The 6,000-nt window shown below is 38.3% G+C and overlaps 1 long non-coding RNA gene across 2 annotated transcripts in view; it reads left to right on the top strand.

Moving 5' to 3' along the window:
• The first annotated feature begins 598 nt into the window (after positions 1 to 598).
• Positions 599 to 6,000, top strand: part of LOC142830658 (uncharacterized) — a 151,438-nt gene continuing 146,036 nt past the window's right edge. For both annotated transcript variants that reach the window (XR_012906098.1, XR_012906099.1), the window contains exon 1: positions 599 to 822. This is a non-coding gene — a long non-coding RNA (uncharacterized LOC142830658). The remainder of the gene's footprint in view (positions 823 to 6,000) is intronic.

Genomic DNA, 6,000 nt, shown 5'->3' with positions numbered 1-6,000 from the left:
ACCAGATCCACTGACTTAATGACAAAAAATAGTTTATGCTGCATTTAACTCCTCCTAGCCTTACAGAGACAACACAGCTGGATTCTATTCTTTTTTAGGCATCATCAACAAAGTTGTTTCCTAAATTCCTATTAGTTACACCTGTGCAAAATCAATGGCTTTGATGTGGAAGCCACTCATTATTGCCAAGCTTGGTACACTTTCAATGTCCTTCTTACAGTGACTTTTCAAAGTGAAATCAAACTTTCTTTAAAAAAAACAACAACCCAGAGGATACCAAAACAAAACAAAACAAAAGAGAGACATAAAAGAAAATAATCTAAAAGCCCTATTAGTCGCTTACAAGACAAAGAAATCTCTGTAATTAATAGTTATGGAATAGCATGCTTTTCTAAGCCTAACATTTCTTGGAATTATGCCATTATGCAGTGTTGCAACTAAGGTGGGTACAGCTTGAAACAAATTACTGTCACTTATAAGTGTTTGGTCAAACAATAAAATGTTTGTGATCTGAGGTATGTGCCTTGACTTCTACTCTGGATATATAATCTTGCACAAATTGGGCTCAACCTATCATATTAAAAATATCACTGTGAATGTTGTGTCCCAGGTTACAGGTTTGAGTGGGCTTAAGATGCTAAGCCAAAACACTTGTGCATTAGCTTGAGCTATACTGGGTCCATGTCTGTGTAGCTGGGCTGGGAGGCTTGCTTGCTGAAAAGAAAAGTTGAGCCTAAAAGTTAAGCCTGGAGAGAGGGGCTAACAGCTATGGAACTTGAGGCATTTGAAAGACAGAGCTGGCAGCTATGCAGTAATGAAAAGGTAAGCCATAAACTGTTAAAGCCTGATGTGGTTTGAAGGTGTGTTTCTAGGAAAGAAGAAAAGAATACCTTCCTCAATAGAGAGGAAAAAATTAGTCTGTGTATGTGTTCTCATTTGATTTTGGTATTATAGCCCCCTTTAGTATGATGAAGATTTGGTTGATCTGATTGAGTCCCTGTGCTAAAATGGCTAATTAACGTCTCCTAGAATAAAATCTGTTTCAGGGGTGGTCTTGGATTTGGCTTGGTTTCTCCACTGTAGCTGAAATATTGTGATGAGTCTTTGCTTGGCTTTTATGTTGTACGCTAATAAAGTACCATTGTGGTGTTGTCCATTGCGTATGCTGTGTGAGCCTGAAAATTGACCAAAAATTCAGGGGCCAAATTCTCCAGTTTGTATTCAGGGTTTGCTCAATCCCTACTTGGGCAAATAACCAAGAGAGTTAATGGGAACATCACTTACTTACGAAGGTGATGTAAGTGCATGGGCAAGTGTCCAAATTCTCCTGACAGATTTGACATATTAGAAAGACATCTTGAAAATATCCACTTTAACAATAGCCCTGTTTCTGAATTCAAAATGTGTAATAATGTCAGATATGGTGTGCCCTGTTGCCACTCACTGAAATTCTCTCCACTTACTGAAAGTTTGCGGGGGGAGGGGAGAGATGACTTCTTTTCTTATTGTAAGAATGGAATTCAAAATAATTATTTTCTGAAGTGTTTGGATTTATTTTTTTCCTATGTAACTTGGTGAAGGCATGTAATTGCTAGACCCATTTAGTAGACATAGCGTCTGGATTGTTCATATGAGGCCTGGCTAATCATTTGAAAGATTGGATTATTATCAGAACCAAGTCTAAACTACAAATTGGTTAAGTATCCTTGATGAGTAAACTTCAGGTTACTAGTTAGCAGAGTAGGTGGTGATTATGTCAGAGAAAGCAAAAGATGTGTGTTTTTTTCCTTTTTGGGGTACTCTTGAAAATTTTACTCACTACTTTTTTTTTCCCCAGTGGAAAACTACTGTTCATAACATTCCTTTCCAGCAATCTTTTAACTCCACCAATCTTAACTCTAATGAACAGCCATTCAATTAATCAGTAAGGCTCTGTCAAACATAGTTTCTAGCATGTGTTAGGTTCTCCCTTAATATGATGCTGGTCAAGTGCTGGTCAAATTTTTTTAAGTATGTTTCAAAGCATGTTCCAGAGTAATAGTTATCTAATCCATAAACCCATTATGGCCTTTCTTTTATGTAGAGTGGCTCCTTTGGCATCATTGCTTCTCTCACAACAATGGTTAACCTAACTCTGTAAATCTTTTTGCATAATCTACCATGCTAATGAACCAATTGAAAAATAGTACTGAGTAAAATGCAGAATGTTTAGCCTTTGTATTGAGTTCAAGTCCTGCCTTTTGGAATGTGCTAAATGTGGCTGGAATGTGCTAAATGTGGCTGGAATTCTCACAAAATGTTTCCTTCTGAGTAGTGTGTGTTTCCTGCTTTTTATCTTGACTGCAAATACCACAAGACCAACTTTTGGTGTAGTTTAAGAATGTCTGGTCACAATCATCACTGAAATCTGGGCATAGAAAAGCGCAAGTTTTGTATCATGAGGGTTTTTTTAATCATTTCAGAATAAAAAAAAATCAATTTGAATTTGGTACTAAATATTGGTATCATTTTAGCAGAATTCTAACTTCATCTGGAGGTAGTTTCTCATTCCCACTGAAAATTTAGGCAAGATCAATGCAGCCAATCTCTATATATTCTTCTCTTTAGAAAACGATTGATTTATGCCTAATCTGATTAATGAACATCCTATCTAAATTACTATAGATTGATTTGCCATGAAAAGTGTGTTAACTGTGTAATAACCAAGAGTGAAAATGGTTAGTATCTGTTTTACAATACAGAAATCTCAATTTGTGTATTTTACAGTAGCACAAAATATAGTGAAGGCAACTATTGATTCACATTAGAGTTGATTAATCTACCTTAGTGTAATTTAATTGTCTGTAAAATTGGTTGCTAAATAGGAAAAAAAATAGTCATGTATTATAATTGTCTCTGTTAGAGTATCGGAATGATTTTAGGGACTGTTAAATCCCAATTTCCCAAATATCTATTAGAACAAAATAAATGTCCTTTATAATATTTCTTTTTTATTGTAAAATTGTAACAAATGGCTGTTCACATTATCAGGTTAGTTAATTATCAGACTTCATTTACTGTAATCAGAGGGACATATTTTATAGTACTGTTTAAAATGGAAATTCATTATTGATAGGAGAAAGGACTGCTTAATTGAGAATTGTCAACCTACATCTTCATCCTCAATAGAAGAAAAATGGACCCAATCAGAAAATGCTATCTTCCCTAACTTTTATTTTGAAGCAGTAGACCTAAAGCAACTGCCAAAGCTATTATTTGCTTTTCACATGCAATAAAAATGCATTGGACCTAAATGAAAAATTCAGGGTTTTATCCCTCTATTTGCAGGGAAAATACTTGGTTCAATTAAAAAAGGTAGTCTACAAAGCCATTCAGCCATGCTATTTCTATGGAGGAACAATATAACACCAGGAAATAACAAGCACAAAAAAAAAAAAGAATGAAAGAAGGCTCGTGTGAGCTGCAAATTGTAAGGTGGGGGCAAAAATTGGTAAAAAAATGTCCATTGGAAAGGCTCTGAAACATACTGAAATCCTGTACAAACTTGTTTTGAAGTTCAGTGTGCATTTAAGATACTGCTTTTTTTGTCTTAACAAACACCAAGCTGTGGATCTATCTTTGCCCATTTGCTTTCAGATGGAGGAGTAGGGAGGGACTTAAGAAAACCAAAACAATTGGCTCACCCCAGGCCTAATTTGATTTACAAAGGAACTGCCTCTGCATGGCACAAGAATAATTTGGCCTGGAAACTGCACACTGGTGATAATGACTAGGCTTCAGAGAGAGGGATCTTCCGGGGCTATATTTGTTGTTTGTTTTAGTCTGTAGAACACTTTACAAAGTACAACCAGGGCTCCAAAGATTTTCCAACAGCTGGATGTAAATGTGATGTAACATCCCACAAAAGTTACTCTTTTGATCATCTCTCAGTGCCTCCAGCCTTCCCCATCAGCTTTGGGAAAGAGGCACACCTTGCCCCATGAACAGAAGGGTTATGTCTAGACTACATGGCTCCATCTACGGAGCCATGTAGATGAGTTTACTAGACATAGGAAAATGAAGCGGCAATTTAAATAATCACTGCTTCATTTACATCAAAATGGCCGCTGCACTGTGCCGATCAGCTGTTTGGTGGCACAGTGGGGCCGTCTGGATATTCCGTGGTCGACAAGGGAGGCCTTTGTCGACTGCTCCGGTAAACCTCATTTCACGAGGCATAACGGAGCAGTCGACAAAGGCTTCCCTTGTCAACCGCAGAGCGTCCAGACGGCCCCGCTGTGCCACCGAACAACTGATTGGCACAGCGCTGTGGCCATTTTGATGTAAATGAAGCGGCGATTATTTAAATTGCCGCTTCATTTTCCTATGTCTAGTAAACTCATCTACATGGCTCTGTCAATGGAGCCATGTAGTTTAGATAGCCCAATTTTCTAACTGTGAGTATATGTATGGCCTGGGTTAGAGGAAAATGGAAAACTCCAAATTTCTTCTCTTATAAAGGAGAATCCCATCAGTTCTCATTAGCTTAAATGCACAGCACATCAGCTTGAATTCTTCTAGGGCAATTTAATACAAAGAAATTGAGGCAATACTTGACGTGTGCCAGTTATGACTAGGTAGGTCCAGTCCAACACATTAAACTATGCCTAGAAATCTATCATTATCAAAAGTTGGTGTCATGTTTGCTGCCATGAGGACTTCACTTAACAGGATACATACTACACAAGATTCACTGGTTTTATTTACATCTGTATTCCACCTAATGCTTTGCTATCACCTGTTTTTTAGGTGGTGAGGTATAGATTATAGCAGCAGAGTTTATTTCTGCAGAGAAATGGTGCAGTCTGTTGACCAGGTATAGATAGATAAATGCCATCCTGGTCACTGCTGGAGCAGCAGGAAAATTACAGGATCTCCAGGTTGGAAAGGTGATGGGGTAATTAACTAAAAAGCTATTCAGCTGAGGCATGTTTAAAAATTCTTTATTTTCACAGATTAATAGGTAAAATGATTGCAGCAGCCTGCCATTCCTCCTTGGAGATGGAACAAAATATAATTCCAAAATTTCTGCCATTCTGCAAGAGAACAGTGACTGGGAAGGTTTAACAGTATCACTTCATATAACAACCTGCATCTCAAAGCTTTATTTTTAAGATGGTATATACACAGCACCTCTAGCACTGCCATTAAGGGGCAGCAACTACAGGCAGTCCTCGGGTTACATGGATCCGACTTACATCAGATCCCTACTTACAAACGGGGTGAGGCAACCCCGGTGTGGCTACCCCGCACTAGCTGCTTCCTCCCAGCAGACCAGGGAGACGCGAAGCTAGCGCACCCCCCTTCCCCCCAGCAGACCAGGGAGACGTGGAGCGGCTTTTCTCAGCAGACACCTCAGCTTGAGAATAAAGGACTGAGGGAAGTGAGGTGTGGGAGAATAAACTGAGCTCTGGAGAAATGTTTGGCTAGAGTTTCCCCTACAATATGTACCAGTTATGACTTACATACAAATTCAACCTAAGAACAAACCTACAATCCCTATCTTGTACATAACCCGGGGACTGCCTGTATCTGGCATGTAGCATGTGACATGCAGCTGCCATTTTAAGGGGAAAGGCCACAAAAACATGGGTGCTAGCTTCTGTGAAAAGTATCATTCTATGCTGCATGTTCCCAGGATTCATATCTCAGCATAGAAGAATTATTAAATGGACATGTTTTTTAAACTATTTATGTAATTGCAAGTATATAGGTGGCCTTGTTTTCAGCACTTTAAATAACAATGTAACCTTTCATTAATGTGCATGGCCAGTGGCATGCAGTGACTTCAGCAGTCTCTTTGTGAACACTAGTGGTTCTGAGAAATCTTAAAATTAAACAAAAACCACCTTCTTGGCAGTAATTAAACAGTAACATTCAGAGTTTGTTTTCTGTGCAGCTGTGATAATGTGTTTGTGATAGAGGGATTCTTTTGTTTGTGCTAATTGTTTAGTTGGTATT

Source organism: Pelodiscus sinensis, chromosome 9 (assembly GCF_049634645.1).
Source record: "Pelodiscus sinensis isolate JC-2024 chromosome 9, ASM4963464v1, whole genome shotgun sequence".
In the NCBI taxonomy this organism is placed as follows: Eukaryota; Metazoa; Chordata; order Testudines; family Trionychidae; genus Pelodiscus; species Pelodiscus sinensis.
The sequence above is the reverse complement of the archived record's forward strand: the minus strand, read 5'-3'. Positions and strand labels throughout refer to the sequence as shown.